The sequence below is a fragment of the Pleurodeles waltl genome, chromosome 2_2, assembly GCF_031143425.1.
Source record: "Pleurodeles waltl isolate 20211129_DDA chromosome 2_2, aPleWal1.hap1.20221129, whole genome shotgun sequence".
In the NCBI taxonomy this organism is placed as follows: domain Eukaryota; kingdom Metazoa; phylum Chordata; class Amphibia; order Caudata; family Salamandridae; genus Pleurodeles; species Pleurodeles waltl.
In genome coordinates this window covers 169438036-169457323 of record NC_090439.1, presented here as the reverse complement: position 1 = coordinate 169457323, position 19288 = coordinate 169438036, and positions in this window count along the sequence as shown.

Genomic DNA, 19288 nt, shown 5'->3' with positions numbered 1-19288 from the left:
TAACACCCCAAAGCATCACACTCTTTAACCCCAAATAAACGCCCAACTCCCCTCAACCTATGGGCAGTAGTGCTACATCCACCCACTCACTGTACCCACAGTTGGGGGATGGCATTGGCTGTCCCATTTCCCAAAAAGGTCAAACACAACAAGATTAAATCATAAAGAACACAATAAACAGTGATAGATTGCCATACTAGAGCTGTAGATAAAAGAAAAAGGTGCAAGATCAAATACAGTCAAGCTGCCTCCCAATCCCACACAACTCTCTCCTAAAGCATCCCACCAGTAGAATCGAAAAACGTGATAAACATACTATTTGCATTCATTTTAACCATCCAAGCTATATTCTCAGATTATCCACTGTGCCACCTTTTGCTCCAAACAGAATATGTCTTGTGGCCAGATGTGGTGCTGGCCACTCCAGTCTTAAGAGCCCAGTGTGGTGTATCAAAGGAACCCAGTCTTAGGTTGACACAGTACTCACTGTTCGCCTGGTAAACTCATGCTGTCAATCCATTCCAGAGATATCATTAGCTGTGCCTGATGCACTACGGCAACTTTGAAGGCACTCACTCGAGTCATGGATCATGCCAGCAGATTGAAGCATTCCGTCTGGGCACACAATGATCTTCCCTGATTGTCTAGTGTCTTTTGAGTTTTTCTTCTGTCTTCCCTGCCGACCGAGACAAGCAGGTTGTCTCTGTTGATGTGGAACCTTCCGAGCCACACCCTGGCCGGAGTTCTGAGGGAGAGTGTCTAACCGGTCATTAGCTTCAACTGGGTTAAAGAAGAACAAAACTGATCCTCCCTATTGAACTTTAAGTTTTGCCTGGAATAGGAGGCTATATTTCAGATAAAATCTCTGAAGTTTCTTTTTAACAGCAATAAAAGGTTTCATTGTTCTTGTACTTGTTGAGTGTAGAAGAGAATATGGAGATTGGTCTACCCTTGTATGATGGAGGTTCTCAGGCTCAGATTCTTTGCAAAATGGATTCACAGACACAAAGTTGAAGAGATGGGCAATGATAGTACGTGGAGGAGCCCCCACTTTTGGCAGTGGGGCCAGTGTCCTGTGGGCTCTTACAATGGTAAAAAACTTCAAGAGCATTTTTGACTTAAGGGTCATTGTGATCTCCCCATGAAGTGAAGGTTGTTCCTTCTGGACCGTCAGTCAGAGTCCTCAATGCGTTCATCTAAACGTGCTGTACATTTTTATAAGTATGAGACCGTGGTGTGCAGGCGTTGAACTTATTTTTGGAGTTTGTTTACATTTTTCTCCACGTAGCCACTCAGTCTGACATTCCATGTAGGTGAGCATGAAGCAAGGTAACATCCACCGCTACTTCTTCGATTTTATTGACCACTTGAATTTTGGATCCTTGGATTGCTACCATTGGGTCCGCCAGGAAGGGAGTGTGCTCCTCCGCTACCACGACAGATGCTCCAATGCCATGATCTCCATCACTCTCGGTCTGCTCAGAGGGTGGTAATGAGTGGGTATAATTGATCATTTTATTTGCCTGCAACAGCTTTGAGACTTTGTCTTTCACCATGGCGACTACAGCTCTGAATTTTAATGTAGCCTGGTGACATTGGCGTGGAACCATTTCTGAGTCCGGATGTCCAGGTGTTCCAAGCAACATCACATGTGGGCACTGACATGGTTCTCTGGTCCAGAATATCCAGGTATCCCAGTCAGATGGAATTGGGGAAGGCAGTGCTGTCTCTATATCAGCAACACTGGAGAGACTACATCAACTCCATTGGACAGGTCTCCCTATTTCTGGGCAGGTCCATCCCTTTGCTGTTTGGGTGCACCCCCAGGAGTTAATGGGGCCAGATATCTCACCTTAGTCCACCGGATGTAGACCAATGGACAGCAACCACCAGCGGAGGCCCCTCACTGTGCACTATCATGGGGTTCCCCACAGGAGCAGTCGTCAAAGAAATCTATTTCTATGTACTGCAGGATCATGCGGCTCCCCTCTACTCAGGCACACAGTTCTAACAGGGCCACACAAATCCTGAGGAGCCAGTGAAGGCACAGGGCAAAAGTTCTCAATCATACACCACTTCGCATAGGCCTGAAGGTCTCGAAGGGGCCACTGCTACAGAGCTGAGTGGCCAATTACAGTCCTGTTTGAAGTAGTGATCAGTCTCGATGGCCAATATCAAAGGCAATCCGGGACCGCACATGCAGGTGGCCGTCCGATGTCCAGGTGCCAAGCCCAAGACCGGTTCTCATGGTGGGGCCTTATCGATTCCTGTTTGCCAGTGCAGCACTTTATGGGCATCTTTGACTGCTTGTCGCAGTCCATCGCATTGGGCTTTATGCCCCAGGGGGTCTCCCTGAGGTCAAGGGATGCCTCCCTGTATGGCCCTACCCAGCCACAGCCTCTGCACCACACTCCGAGGCCCCAGACTTCAGCTGTGACGACTCAGAGTTCAAGTGCAGAGCATGGGCCGGTGCCTCATGGCAAAGCCAGGCCCCTCCGCACTCACCGCCACCACAGCGCCAGACCGTCCCCACTGGTCACCTCTGATGTCACCACTCCTCAGCCTCCCAGTGGTTTCAGAGATGCCAAAGGATGCCTTCACACGGCAACACAGTCGAACTCGGCACCCATGCCGAAACGCATCTCCAAGCCTCAGCTGTAGCGTTTCTCACTGCATATGCCACCTTGGTCTGCATTCCTAGGACCTCAGAGTCTCCATCTCAGTCTTCAGGCACTGCTCACCATTTTCTGGGGCTTCCAGTGCTTCACCCCACTGTCGGTAAGTAGGGGAATATAAAGGAAGTTAGCATGGCCAGGATTATGGGAGGATTTTTGCAGGATTTGTTAATCGTTCATGGGAGCTTGTGAAGGAATGTCTATACAGCCATCTTGCCTGGCCACTCCCTCCTTACTCTGCATGTTTATTCAGTTTCATTATTCCTAGTGGGAACTTCTCTTCTTTTAATCCTGAAATTGGTCTCCCTTTACATAGAATTAAAACAATCACTGGATTCTAATTACCTGTGTAGTTTATGGACTCTGCCTATGCTTTGTTATCTGTCTAACTTTCTTGAACGAGTTCTTTTTTCACAGCTTTTGTTCTTTCTTCTAAGGGCCTGAAGCAGAGTTTAGAGGCCAGGTTACTCCGTTACAAATGTGATGGATATCCCATCCGCCATATTTCTTTTTCCAAAGAATAGAATGGAATCGCAAAACAGTGGACAGACCATCTGTCATTTTTGTGACGGATTAAACCCATCCGCCAAACTTAAAATCAGGCCCTAAAATTATCTTTCCTCCTGTTCATTCTGGCTTTTATCAATTTCCTCTACTGGCCAGTCTGGTGGATGTCAAAGGAGTTCACCATTGACAGAAGACCTGCTTTGGGGGCTCTTCCTAACACTTTTCTTTACACTTGTCACAATAAGCAGTCTCCTATATTCATTCTCTTTGATCATTCTGCTGCTTTTGAAACAGTGGGACACTGTATTCTCTTACATTCTTCCTCTAACATGGGGTTTGCTGGCTCTGCACTAAACTAGTTATTTTTTATCTCACTCATCATTCTTGTTCAGTGTCTTTGAAGATAACTATTTCTTCTTCCTTTTCAGGTCATTTTAGGGTCCTCAGTGGTCTGTTCTGGGTCCTTAGTTTTTCACCTGGCATACTATTCTGTTATCTTCTAAAATTTCCTCCTTTGGTTTTAACTCAAACTGCTGGGTAGATGATTCACAAATTTATTTTTCATTCTTAACTTTCTCTATTTCTTTAAAAGCTCATATCTCTGTTTGTTTAATTAGTGGGGAAGTCTACATTTTTTGCAGCTTCTTAAACTTAACCACAAGAAAACCAAGATAATTGTTCCCACTTCTTATATTTTTACTCTTCTTCCTAGTTTTTTTCCACCAACTCAGATCTCCTTCTGAACTTCAGCGCGTAATTTAAAAGCATTGAGTTTGACCCATCTCTTGATTTTTCTTCTAACTTTATATATATGGTTTTGACTTGTATAATCTACTCAAATTGTAACCATTCCTATTGTGTTCTTCTGTCAAGGTTCATCTTCAATCTTTAGTCCTTCTTGCCTTCTTGTGACGAACCAGACTCATTATTGCCACCCCTCTCCATGCCTTCCTGCTATACTAGCGAGGTGAGGGGCAGAGCCTCATTTTTGTGCGTTTATCTATGACTGTGCAGCACCATGTAGGAGCCACTGTCCTTGCTGGGTTACAGGGTGCATGAATGTGGTCAGGGTAGGGGCTTAGATCTTCCCTATCATCCAGTCTCTGCATTGCTCTTGATCTTTCAGTGAGCATCAACGCCACACCATTTATCGCCCTTGAAGGCTCAGGTGTATTTTGTGATATGTGATGAGCTGACCTGAATTCACCAGGGATAATCAACCTATCGTGTCCCAAGCTTCTCTGTGATACTAACAGCATGTATCTCACCAAATCTTTTCAAATGGAGTTCCAAGCCTCCATTGGTATCAGGCATCGGTGCCCTAGCCAACTTTGATGTATGGACGGGGGCAGCAGAAACTAGGACCTGTCCTCAGTGCCATACCCGTTTAATCTACCACGAACTTCAAGCATCAAGAACAGTGCACAGACATACTGTGAATCAGAGATTAATGTGGTGCACAAAGGCATAACCATGGGATATGACTTAGGTGTGTGAAAACCTAAATCCTGTCTGTACCATGCACATTTCCTCCTATGCATTACAATAATAATTTTTTTAGCTTGCAATCCAGAATATAGGGAGTTTTAGAATTGAATGTAAGTTGTGTTTTCAGTTGTTTGCCACCTGCAGTGCTTTAAATATGCCTGATAATTTTTATGGTTCAAGTAGGCCCGAAAACCATGTAACTGAAGTTTGTGCTTTTGCACATTTCCAAGATGTGCAACCTCGCTTTTGAACCTAATAATTGGAAGCAAGGTTGTAGAAGAATAATGAGCCTTGCCTTGTATTTCTGAATGATGTCTTCTTCTCAAGGGATCTGCGGGAAGAAGAACCTTCCATAAATACCCTCCAACTGACATTTTCCTGCGAGAGATCTAGTCAATTGAAATGACAATTGTCTTTGAATATTTTACTGTGTTGTCTGCTATTTTGCATTAAACGCATTAATAAATGTTTCAACAAGTTTAAAGTGAGAAATGTGAAAGATTGCATCACCGGTAAAGATAGAAAAGCCCACTCTTGCATGGTTATAGATTTAAGGAGTCTTCCCAGTGTGGGGACTGATTTCAGTTTTCTATGAGTTTATGTATATTTAAGAAGACAGTAAAATAGATGAACAAGTAAACACATCAACGCCACCTTTCTTTTACAGTTAGTATATTTTTGTCACCCAATGTGACTTGGTTTAATCAGAAGGACGTCTTGGTATACCATTTTTCAAGGATGTGGACAAAACTATGGGGGTCATTTCAACCCAGGCAGTACAGGACCGCCAGTGCTGAAATGACGGAAGCACCGCCCGCCGGCCCAGCGGGGATGTCATAATGGGCACTGTGGGAGTGCGGCCGCATTGGCGGCCGCACGGCGGTTACAACTTGGCGGGCGGCGGTTGCCACCTGCCAATGTTGTAATGAGGCTCTATATGGCCTCAGGCACCATACAGACAATAGGAAGAGGATTGGGCAACATCTGTGGCTGAAAGCATGTGAAATAAAGAAGGGTGCATGTCCTCTAGGCATATGAATAGTGGTCCTGAGCAAAATGTTTAATGACAGGTAAATGTTGTGAATTTTGCATCACATTTTCTCCATTTTGTTGTTACTATGTGGTTTCTTTTTTTCGTGTACGTTTTGACAACAGAGGACTGGTTTAAGCAAAAAATATCTTGCTCTATTAATGCAGTTGGTAAGGTAGCCAGAAGCACCTTCTCTGCTATAGTGGGGGAGCATCGCCCCTCCTGCTATCAGCAGCCACGGCAAACCTTAAACAAAGAAATGATAGTAAACCATGTTTATTATTGTTTTGTTGTTAAAGGGTCGGGGCACTGGGGATGATGACGATGTGGGGAGTGTACTGTGCACTCCCCTCATTGGCATGTATGTTTTGCCGGCCATCTTAGGCCGACTAAACACACATGTGCACTGTGCTCTCTCCAGCCCTGCAGTGTGTTGCCAAGCTGGAGAGAGCAGGCACAGACTCGAAGTCTGCCTGGGAACGCCCTGGCTGGGCACTCCAGACAATCCTAACGCTGCTTTGAGCAGCATCAGGATTGACTGCAGGGCAGGCTAGGAGCCTGTGCCGCCTGTCAGGAAGGAGCAGCGGTGCGGTGAGGAAGTGAGACTGTACATTTTTATTTAAATGTTTTAAATCTAAATTTTATTCCCCCCCCCCTCCCTCGGGCGCCGCCCCACCCCTTCATGGCGCAGCGAACCACGACTGAAGGGAGCTTGCAGACAGATTGCTAGACCCTTGAAAATTGAAGATACCCGCTTGAATCTGAGCCTCTTTTTAAACTGAGAACTACTGTATGAATCATCTTCTTGATACTGTGATATGATTCCTTTCTTTATATCCCATAATCAGGTCTACTGTGTCATTCATAATATTCTTCAAGCAGAGGCGCAGAGTACATAGCAGGCCTGTGCGGATTTGAGAAAAGCATCTGCTTACCACAGAACTGGTCCGATAGTTAAGGGACATACTTGCCTCAAAGAACATCCCTTTTCTACACCTCTAATATAACGACTGAAGGGATTCAGGGAAGATTGTCTTCTCACAATAATTCTTCTATAGGCCCCAAATACAATGGCCTGTCTGAGGCCTAGTAAACTGTGAATACATTATTTTTGTTCATTCAGGCACTGACTTTATCCACAAATCTCTGGAGAGCTGTAATGGAAGCAGATTAACTGGATAATTGATTATATACCTGAGTGTCGTCAGCCTAGGACTATATGGAAACTGTTTGACATATTAAGAAATTATGCTAGGAAGCTAGGTAATGTGCATAGCGGAGAACAAGAATCACAGCTGGAGAAAACCTCTTTGCATATGAAGAACTTAGATTAACCCTTGCTCCTATCTGACATGCCTATCAATCGACCTGAAACAGGCTTATGATTCCCTAAACAGGGCTATATGTTCCTGGGTTCCTGTGTTTCCATTTCAGCCCACAGGTGATAGGCTATGTCCGGCTACTCTACACTGACCCTATAGCAGTAGTCAAGACCAGGAAACATATCTCAGATTCCTAACACAGAGCCTCTTGCAGCCATGCTCTGAGCACAAGGTCAGGCTTGGGGGATTCCAGTAGGTGGCTTGGCTCATGGTAGTGATCTATACGTGGTTGACATGATCCCCTACATATGGGACATCCATGGTAATCTGGAACATCTGATGACTATACTTGCGGAGTTTGGCTGGCTCTATGGGCTTTAAGTGAATTACAATAATTTCCTGGTTTTCCCCTTTCAAGATACTCTTCCTGAGTGAGAATTTCAGCTGTGAACTGGAAATATCTCATGGATGCCCAACACTTTCAAATACATAGGTGATCTACCACAATCCGACAGACCTTCTCGAGGGAAACCTGGTTAGGGCCATGCATTCACTGTGCTCCCAGATCTCTTTTGGGGTTACCCTCTCATTGGCCATGGTAGACGGCATGGCCCTGTCTAAAATGGTCAAGTTACCATGTTTTCCATATTACTTCACAGACCTCATGATTGCTGTCCTGCTTCGAGTGCTTAGTGAATTGGATTCCTTCTTGGTAGACGTGATTTGGAGCAAGATCAAGTGAAAAGTGAGATTGTCCATGTTGAGTTTCCTGACCGACGGAGGTGTAACGGGTGCATCGACTTTTCCCAATACTATCTGCAGCACAGTTCCAGTCAGCAGCGTATAGGCTGGCTGACCACCACCACTTGGAAACATGACTTATGCATGGGCAGCTGCGGGAGGGATATTTGCATTACCTTCTATTCCCTGGTGCCGCTAACAGTGGGAGCCATTCACTCTTGCTGTGTACAGCCTTAGCCTGCCTGAGACAGGAATTCCCAGGCACTATGAAACCACTCCTATACTTCCCAGTCATGCCACTCAGTGCCCTGCCACTTAGGTGAGGCATACTCACGAAGAGTGCTTTGTCAAATGGGCAGAGTTTAGAATCTCTATGGTTCAATCAATCAATCAATCACTTGTAAAGCGTGACTTATCACCTGTGGGTTCGGTTGCGGGCATGCTGCTCACTCAAAAAGCCAGGTCTTGAGATCCTTACTGAACTACATCAGCGAGGTGTCCTGTCTGAGGTTGAGTGGGAGCGTGTTCCATGTGTGGGCTGCCATGGTTGGGGAGCTATTCTAAAAAAAACTAGTCTCCTGAGCTTCCAGGAGCTTCTGGAACAGTATGATCTGCATGATGGAGAATTCCTGACCTATGGTGCTATTAATCAGGCACTGACCACGAACTGGGACTTCAGGAGCCAGAAACCCACCACTAACCCCCTATTGCACATTATACACACCATAGGACATGGCCAGTGCATGATTACGTGGTTTTACAGGATGTTCCAACTAGACCACTTCTAGCCTTATGCACATCTCATATGTAAGTGGGAAGGCTCATTTGGGCAGGTATTCAGTTCTATGTCCTGCGCAGGGCATATTTGACCACACTTCCACATGTTAAACCCTAATATATTTGATTGCTAAAGAGGAGTGCCCACATTGCATGACAGTGCTGGCTGATATGCCTCACATGTTTTGGACATGTAGGGAAATGCACTAGTTTTGGACAGTACATTCTGAAATTTCTACAGCCCCACACTGTCTTTTGGGGTTATACATCCTGTCCCAAAGATAAAAAAAAGTCACAATAAGATTCATAGATTTATCCTTGTTGTTGTATAAACAAACAGTGCAATGAAATGCAAGTCACAGACATCCACCTCTATTAAACAGTAGAGGACTGAGGACATTAGGTGGGCACAAGTGGAGAGTACAGCGCTCTGCAGAGAGGAAAGGCGAGGCCTACAAAAATGCCCCCCTGGCAACACACTGGGATGTGATCCTCCAGGACTTCACAGAGCATGACAATGGGAACGCTCGGCCACCCTAAACTACTACCTCATTGGCTTAGCGCATATTGCATGCTGCCCCTCTTCTATGGTGGACTTTGGGGTTGTGCTCCTATACACAATGGCCATATTAGAAGTGCTTGCCATCAGAACTAGGTATCCCTCCCCGGCTCTTGGCATTCCTAATATGGCAGTGCTTTATGACCCTTTGATACCTAAAATGTCCTCCTCACAGACATCACTCATGCTTGTACCATTTCTGTGATGAGCTTCAAGGGGAGTTGGGAGTGAGAGTTCTATTAGTTTTCTCAGTACAATAAGTTACCATTTACTTTGGTGGAGCCCTTGGTTTGAGTAACATCCCTTTACCACACTGCCATTACAAGCATATGCGTTTATCACGCATGCCTTTACTACGTATATTCGTGGTGTAGGCAGAGAGAGCGGTCTAGCTGTCCAGGAGAAACAGGAAGGAGTAGAGAGCAGACGAGAGAAAGGTAAGTGGGGATGGGGCAGGTTTGGGCCAGGTTGGCGGGGAGGTAGAGGTATCTTCAGGACAGTGCAGGGTCAGGGTTGGGGTGGTATTTAGGAAAGGGTGGGGTAGGTTTTAGGGTTCAGGGCAGGGGAGTTGCTGTAGTTTTTTGGACAGGGTGGGGTAGATTTTAGAGTTCAGGGCAGGGTCAGGGTGTTGCTGTAGTTTTGGAACAGGGTGGGTAGGATTTAAGGTTCAAAGATGGGGCAAGGGATTGGGGTTGTTTTTAGGACAGGGATAGGTAGGTTTTAGGGTTCAGGGGAGGGGGTTGGGTTAGTTTCTAGGACAGGGCAGGGTATGTTTTAGGGTTCAAGGCAGGGACTGGTGTCAGTGTAGTTTTTAGGAAAGAGTCGGGTAGGTTTTAGGGTTCAGAGAGGGGGTCTGGGTAGTTTTTAGGACAGGGTGGGGTAGGTTTGGGGTCAAGGCAGGAGTGTGGAGGTCAGGGTAGTTTTTGGGACAGGGCGGGTAGGTTTTAGGGTTCAGGACTGGGGTGGGTGGTCAAAGTAGTTTTTAGGACAAGGCAGGATATATTTTAGGGTTCAGAGAAGGGGAGTCAGGTAGTATTTATGACAGGGCACAGTAGGTTTTATCGTTCACAGTGAGAGCAGGGGGTCAGTGTAATCTTTAGGACAGGGAGGGGTAGGTTTAAGGGTTCAGGACGGGGTGGGGTTGGAGTAGTTTTTAGGAGAGGGTAGGGTAGGTTTTTGGTTCAGAAAGGGGATGGAGGTCAGGGTAGTTTTTAGGACAGCGTAGGGTAGGTTTTAGGGTTCAGGAGGGAATGGGAGTGGGGCAGTTTTAAGGACTTGTTTTGGGGTTCAGGGTGTGGGTCGAGGTAGTTTTTAGGACAGCGTAAGTTTTAGGGTTTAGGGCGGGGGCGAAAGGCCGGAGCAGTTTTTGGGACAAGGTGGGTGGGTTTTAGGGTTTAGGGTGATGTGGTTCTCAGGACAGGGCAGGGTTACTTTTCGGGCTCAGGGTGGGGATGGGGGGTCAGGGTAGGTTTTAGGGTTCAGGGTGGGGGTCAGGGTATTTTTTAGGATAGGGCAGGGTAGGTTCTAGGGGTCAGGGTGGGGCAGAGTGGTCAGGGTAGTTTTTAGGACAGGGTGCAGTAGGTTTTAGGGTTCAGGGCGGAAGCCAGGGAAGGGGTCGTTTTTAGGAGAGGGCGGGGTAGGTTTTATGTTTCAGGGCAGGAGCAGTTGGGTCGGGATAGTTTTTCGTACAGGCCGGTATAGGTTTTATGTTTCAGGGTGGGGCAGGGGATCAGGGTAGTTTTTAGGACAGGGTGGGGTAGGTTTTAGGGTTTGGGCAGGGGTAGGGTAGTTTTTAGGACAGGGCGCAGTAGGTTTCAGGGTTCAGGGTGGGGGCTTGGGGTAAATTTTAGGACAGGGTGGGGTGTGTTTTAGGGTTCAGGGCAGGGGGTCAGGGTAGTTTTTAGGACGTGCGCGGTAGGTTTTAGGGTTCAGGGTGGGGGCAGGGGGTGGGGTAGTATTTAGGACCATGGTGGGGCAGTTTTAAGGGCTGGTGGATTGCAGAGTATGGTATCAGGTGTAAGGGGACAGGGCAGGGACAATTTACCACACATGTTCCTTCATCAAACATGCTTTTTCAATTAAATTTGATGTAAAGGCATGCGTGGTAAAGGTGTGCTTGGTTCAGGCATGTGTGATTCCATCATACAACCCCTTGGTTTTCTTGCAGCGGAGAGTATTGCTTATTGATGGAAACCTGACACTTTAATCAATCATGGCAATGATCTTGATGTTGAAACTTGGAAAAAGTTAATAAAAACCTATTTAATAATAACCCTTGTGCCTATTTGTTAAAAAGAGCTGATACCATGCTCAGGTTCATTAATATTATGCACTCCCATAGCCACCCTGACTAGAAAGACAATGTGGTTCATGGACATCTCGATCAGACAAATCTATAGGCCCAGATTTACAAGAATCTGGCAAATCAGGACTGATGAGCCATATTTATTTTGCTTCCCCCACCACCACCTAACAACACCATGGGTGCGCCGGATTTACAATACAGCACACCATGGCGAACATTAGGCCAATAGCGTCAAAAATGTTGACGCTAGTGAAGCAATCTGCAAGGGGGCCCATCGTGTTCAATGGGAGCATCCTTTTTACACCTGCTTTGAGGAGGCGTTAAAAATGACGCCAAAAATGGCGCAATGAAATCTTGTAGATTTCATTGCATCTTTTTTGCAGGCCTCCTAACGCCGGAACGCCCCCTTGCATGCATTATGCCTCGAGCAGTCATAATGTAATCCAAGGGGTTGCAAAGTGGTACAATGCATGCATTGCGCCTCTTTGTAAATATGGTGGGGCGATTTTTGCCTTGTTGAGCCACATTAGCATAAAAACAATTACGCTAATGTGATGCAAGGAGGTGCTAGGGCCTTTTAAATCTGGCCCATAGAATTTCTTGCAGGTATTTCTGATCCAATTCTTCTGTTTCATTTCAGAGGATTCCTCACACACGTGTCTTATTTATTCGTCCTCATGCTTTTGGTGTTTTTTCCACCAGAGATTAATGCCCTTCCACTTCAGCTTGATATTTCGCTTGTTCACCATTTGGAACTCCTACCTGTCTAGAATAAGTTTATATCTGTCTGTTCCAAATATCTTCAGCCACAATACTACCTCTTGACGGTTTTCCTGGCTTTAGCTTTTTCTTCTCACTTATTCCAGTCCACCTGCTTGGTTGGGGTGCAGCCATTGCTGCTTACATTGGAAATGTACATCCTCCGCAGCTCATATCTCTAGGTTGGCGACCAGCATCATGTACTGTTTTCAGTTTCGGTAGTGGACGTGTGTGAATGCTGAATTTACTACTAATTAATTTTATTTATTTTGGGTTAAGAATTTGCATAGATTTTGATTAAAATAGAAAATAATGTGTGTCTTGGAAAATGTGACCACTTGAGTGGCCGTTATATAACTACGGAATGTCTTTATTAAATGCTTATTAATATTAATTGAAGTGCCTTCATTAGGAGAAATGTAGCAGTGTGTTCTATTAATGATTACAAGGTATGTATTTGCTTAATTAATTATGAGCCTTAAGTTAGCAAGGTTTGGGCCTAGTTTTTCACAGCCTCATTTTAAGCTGCACTGTTTAATAAAATTGTGGGAATGCATGTCAAGTAAAATTAATTCATGTACTGTACACACTGTGCTGACTAAACGTTAGCAGATGTCTTCAACTTTCTCATGAGAACTGCTTGCTAGAATATTGTGTATGTGTAATTGTTACACTGTTTAGTTTGATGCGTGAGAAAGCGATCTTGCCAGGAGCTAACAATGGATGCACTGACTAGAGTACGGATGGATACAAAAATGTTACCTGAACAGCCTGACGATGCGAACAGTAGAAGAGAAGCCAATCATCGATATGTGAAAGACAGTTTAGTTATATATTAGATTTAAGGTTTAATCCTTATTGGACTAATTGTAAACGCACTATTTATTTGACCAATGACAGTGTGGGAAGTTCTTTAGGTGATTTTGATTTAGCCCGACTGCACAGAAAGGACACGCCCTTTCCTACTTTGATTTCCTCCGTAGAGGTTCATTCTAATCTGGGTGGGGAGTTGAACAGTTTCTGATGATTTATTTCTATCTTTATTTATTGCTTAAACTTTAATGCTGAATGCTGATTCCTTAGGTATTGCTTCTTAAATGGTTCAAATAGCTTAGAGCCCCTGTGCCTGAACCATTCCCCTTTCACTGTCTGTTGCTGATGCTGACTAACCCGATGTCCAACTGACGAAGATAATCGCGGCTTGCTGATCCATTTGAGGAAACGCATAAAAAAAGCTATTGTTCTTATGTAAGTTTGTCTTTTGTTTCTATGTACTAACCGCTATTTCGATAGAGCCATAGTTAGATGTTTTCCAAATTGACTTTGACTAAATTGTTTTGCATGAAGTACAGACATGCTATTCTAATCAGAAAGCTAGTAAGGGAAAGTCTGAAATGTTAACAGGTTGCTATTAACAGATAATTGATGTTGCTCAGTTGCTGAACCTAGATGCATGCTATTTCTATTGCACAGTTATTCTTGCTATTGATTTGTACTATAACTCTCAAATGTTTGGTGATCAATGCGTTAGCTAAATTGAGATTCATTAGAAGATTTGGTCAACCAGTGTTGTTTTTATATGTTTATCAGTTGGTTTTGAGATCAATTTAAGTGGCATTAGCATTGTTAATATAGCGAAATAAACTTTATAACTTTTACATAAAGGTTTGGTTATCCGTGACCAAATGGGTCATGGGGTGTAAAGATTACTGACTCCATTATGATGATGTAACTGCAATGAATTTTGGCTTATGGTGGAATCACTCTAAGGGTAGTCACAAGGTCTATCCAACCTCTAACACGCCCCTTTATGAATTAAACTTTAAAAGACCAAATAAGGACAGACGCGCTAACACCTGTCCAGATACATCAGGGCTATTAGAGTGGGAAGTGACTAATCGTGGGAGTCACCTTTGACTTGCATGGGAAGGGCTGGACAGCATCTGGTATTCAGAATGCGTTTGTCCTGCAGTAACTTGGCCGTCACCTTTGTGAGATCACAAAACTAGTAGGGAAACACTTACTCGTAGCGCTTACTGCCTTTTCGCTGAGTCACAGGCCACAGAGAAGCACTGATTTAATAGATGGCCGCGGATTAACATTTAGTGGCGCAGGGCATTGTCTTGTTTACTAACCAAAACGATTCCTAATGTGTACTTGCCTATAGCTCCGTTGTACTAGCGAAATATCTCAGAAACTGAAAAGCTTGCCATTGACAGCGGGAGAATGTGCAGGTTGCGCGATGGAGTCCCAGTAAAATGGATTGGTAACAATAGAACGTTATTATTCGCACAGGCTTGGAAACCTCAGAACTACAACATGAAGCACTATTAAAAACATGATTTATAATAAATGTATTATATTTATTTGGCAGTAGTAGTGGATTGAATGACATGCAATCGTCCTGCTGTGAGTTTGGTGGAATTATGCTGTTTTATTCTTATACATTTGTGCTTACTTACATTTAAGAATGTGACATTTTCACGACCGATAACGCCCATAACTCATACCAGCAGCACATCGAATAAAAAAAAACGAAAGAAAGAAAAGCAATGCACCTTTTTTGCATTAATCTTTGTGAATATTAGTGCGTGATTGTGTTTGCTAACCCATCTCGGCCTGTGTTTCTGAATATTATAGATGCAAAAGAAAGTAGCTGGTTTCATGAAACCTCAGAAAACTAATATTAGCAAATCGCTGCTGCATCTTTCAGGAGAGAGAAATGATTGCTGTTAGGAATAAAATGCCAGGCAGCTGTGGTCTGTCCTGTGCGCTGAGAGAAGTGCCGTCATTAAATGTGGAATAGCTTCTTCCTGTCAGAGACCAATAATGTAACATGCACTCTCTGCACTTACCTACTTGTAACATAGATTTTTAACTCGTGACTAGGAAACAGTCTGTTGACCACGTGCCACTTCTGCAACTAGAATATTGCAAGCCCAATTAGATGTATGTGTTTTCAAAAATCAATGCGGGGATGTTTTAAAAACAAATGACACGTATGAGCTATTCCTCTGTTTAAATTATGTGTGGTAGTCAAGGGCGTAAATGGTCTGTTATTTTTAGCGATTGCTGATACCATTTAAGATCCAGTAGCTTGTTATCTGCACCTCTGGCCAAAGTTCATCTGAAAAATCCTAGACATTCCAAAGCAGCTAACTTTGTGCACCTGTCTTCATATTTTAGTGACCAGCTCTTTTTTCAGTGAAGAGAAAAATAAAAACGCGAGGACAAAAGAGGGCACGAAAGATAGGAAAACAGTGAAAAATTGAGAAATCCAGGACGAAAAAGAACCTGCAATAATTAAATAAGGAAACATGAAGTGCAGAGTTATTTAAGAAAGTGGTATGATGTGGATTCAAGATTATGCAATCCTGGTGGTCGGAGGTCTTGGCATTCAGCTACTTCGTTGGTGGGCATCAAGAAAATCTTTGGGCATCTGCAATTATGTTTTTTTGTTTGATTTTTTACAAAATAAGCACTATTTTAAATTGACTGTATCCTCGAGCACCAAAGAGGAAAGAAGCTGCACCTTAGTAAGAAAGGGTTGTTACTTGATTCTGTTCCTGGAAAACCTCTCCGAAGGTGTCATTGGGACAGAACACAGGACCACTGGAGGCATGATTGGTTTCAGATTAGGATTTTGTGCTGTTGAGATCTGAGTGGCAGCAGTAGATCTTTCATCAATGTATGGGGCTGGTTTCTTTGAGGTAAAACCATTTGAGCTAATGAAGCAGTACCCACCATGAGGAGTCCTGGTATGACCTTGCACCCTATCTACCCTACATTGCAGAGTTGCTGTTTACTAAAGGAAGCTTCTATTTTGCAATGTATACTTTGCTTTAAGAAACCTTGACAAGATGTGCCACAGTAAGTGGTTTGTGACCCAGAGTGATCTGATTGGAAAATACCCTTAAATCATAATATTCTCACAGCTTGAGACTGGTGTCGCTCCTGAAGTCACTTGTGCCACCAATCACCCTCAACTCTTTTGTCACCTCCAGCCAGGAAATTGGAAGTGTACCACAGAATCCGGAGGAAAAGAAATGAGAGAAGTGAACTGGAGGGAGAAGAATTCAAGACAAGGAGGCCAAAAAAGAAAAAGAAATACATGCTACCACACATTAGAGAGAATGATTATTACTTCATGGACATATGTAACACTCATTTAACCTCTGAGAGAAAGCTTTCATCTAATCTAAGAGATTTGTATCCTCTGTTGTGAGTGAGGTTAAGCATTATCCGGAGGGGTCATCGCCTAACATCTGATTCACAAAAAACTCCCTTCGGAAAAGACCAAAAAGTACTTAGATATGTTTTGAGTAAAGTTTGGGCTCTTCAAGAATTTATAAAGAAGTTTGCCCAAGGATTTTACTGTTGTATAAAGCCTAAGAGTACTCACCTACATATCCATTTAGACACAAGGAAATGGGCAGTTGGACATATCTGCGTGTTGGAATGTAATGAAACTGTGCACTTTCTTTATGGAATTTTTTCAGTGGGTAGAAACCCCTTTGCCCCAAAAGAATTTTAGGATGCCCCTCCTCAATACTCATACAGAAATTACATTTTACACCTTTTTTCAAAAACATGTAATAACTTGCCTCCATATAGGGTTTCACACCACACATCTGTTTTTTCTGATTGCACTAAATACCCAGTGTTACAATTATCCTCTTTAATGATATTTGCTTCACAATTCTCAGAGGGGAAGCCTCCCTTAACCTTGTGTTAGGATCACAGAGAGGCCTACGGACAGTAAAAGTATGTTAGTTTTCTACATTCAGGTAAGGGCACTATAAATCCAAGATTCATCAGAGGTGTACTGGGTGATAAAGTGTGCATCTTAAGTGATCAGGCACTTGAAGATGGGGCAGAGTGATGTCTCCCACCCATCACAGAGAGCACACCCAGTGATCCATCAAGGAAGGAGTTAGATGGAAACCCAGAAGGCTCAGATGCCACCATTTATTTGTTACATTTGACAGAAAGTAAGGAAAGGGGTGGGATGCTATGGACTTCTCCCCTTTTCTACCCCAAATCCCCATAGTGTGGTGGCCGAACAGCCTTGAAAACCAAATGGAAGTCAGAGGTCTGGCATCATTTTAAATGATTTTGCTGGATAGAGGGTAATTGTAACCTTTGTTACAATTAATAACATTGTGTAACCTTCACATGCCTATCAATATTTCTCTCCTGATGCTAGATGTATTGTTTACAGCCATAGTTTCTTCTTGGGAACCAGACTGTTTCTACACCTATGTAAATGGTTGACCTTCTTTCAATTCCTCTCAAAAGCCCCGTCTGCATGTATGTTTTGGGAACCACAGACCAGTATCCAGATTAGTGAATTTCCATCTTCTTCTGTTAGGGTGAGGCTTATTTCATATCAAGTTCAGATCTTTATATATTGTATTGGTGTCACCCTCTTCCTCTAACCCATGATTGTCTTCTTATCTTCCCTCACTGCTTCTTTTTTTTTGGTTTCGCTGAACCAATGAATATCTTCTTTCTTCCAGTATACACTGATGGGAAGGAGGTCGCACCAGCTTGAGCGGCATGAATGCCTTTCTAAATTTTTACCCTTGAGAGCTTTGCAAATACCCTGCACGCAGTACTGGTACACTGCAAAGTCCATGTCCTACTTTTCCAAGTTAGCTTGGAGAGAAAGATGAAGGATATGAGTAAAGCCATAAAGAATGTACGAGTAAAAGGCATGACTTCAGGACAATAAAGGCAATGCATGTTTCATAAAATAAAGGCAACATCAATACACGATTGAATGCATCTGTCGTGAAGGACCCTTCAGTAAGTAATTCTTGATAAGTATCTGAGGCACCTTCAATAAGTAATGGTTCCCATTATAGGCAATGCTACAACCATGGTGTCCATGAACAATTACATTCCATGTGTATGTGCACAAAGTCAATGGAAATTCACAAGTGTGAATATTTATCAAAGAAGGGTAATTACATGAAATTAATAGATCATAATTATACAACACAAGAAAGATGAAAATACAACTTTTATCAGGTGCTTTGTTGCGTGAGAGTTCAGCTGTCTGCAAAATATTTTGTATACAGCATACAGAGATTGTGGCTTTGGGTCATTCTTCTTTCACATTGATGAGAAGTCCAGAGCTAATTTACAGCATCTTCAAAAAATAGCTTTTAGCAGTGGTGATGTGCAGTGCCCTACCAGAGATGAACAATGCTACACTCTCTTTCTTTTAGATAGCTCTTCCAAATTTTGACGATATTGTTCCTAATAGCAACATGGTGCACCATATCTTAAATACGGCTCACACATGGTGGTGTTGGTGGGGAGGGTGCAAGAAAAGTGGTGCTGCATTGGATGCAGCACCACTTTTCTTAAATTTTGCCCTAAGTTTCCTGGGTGGCCCTGAAACATGGGCAATCAACAAATATTCCGTGCCTTCATAGGTGCTTCTATAACTGTCTTTAATGTCAATGTTACTTGCTGTGAATGTTCATATTTGTAAAGGGAAAATATGTATTATATTCTAGTGAGGTATTACCCTTTTCTGTAATTTACTCTTTGGCTTTCCTCCATAACTTTCTCTGGTATGTCCCTTCTTCTACTTTCCTTTGCCTCCTTTTCTCCTCACCCTTATAATGTTTAGAATAAAGCCCCCATACTTTAGGTGACTGTAGGAGGTTGGCCTGGTTTGCAGTGGGTACCTATGGTATGTACACCTTATACCAGGTCCAGTTATCCCTTATTAGTCTAGAGGCCAGGCTCTGTAGGGGTAGCTGTAACTAAGCAGCTAAGGTTCATCTAGAAGACATGCAATACCCATGCAATACCACTGTAGTCACACAGTACTCACACAGATGAAAGAAAATACTCAGTGTTACAAAAATAAAGGTACTTTATTTTGGTGACACAAATGCTAAAAATACCATAGAGACTATACTCCTTTAGGAGGTAAGTAATACACAAATTGCATATACTAGTATGCAAAATCAGGTGTAAAAACAGTTAGAAAACAGTGTGAATAGTGAAAATCATATTAGTTAGAAATGGGTCTGGGGGAACACAAACCATATACTAAGAAAGTGGAATGCAAATGTCAGTTTCCCATCTAGGCAAGTGTAGTGTGTA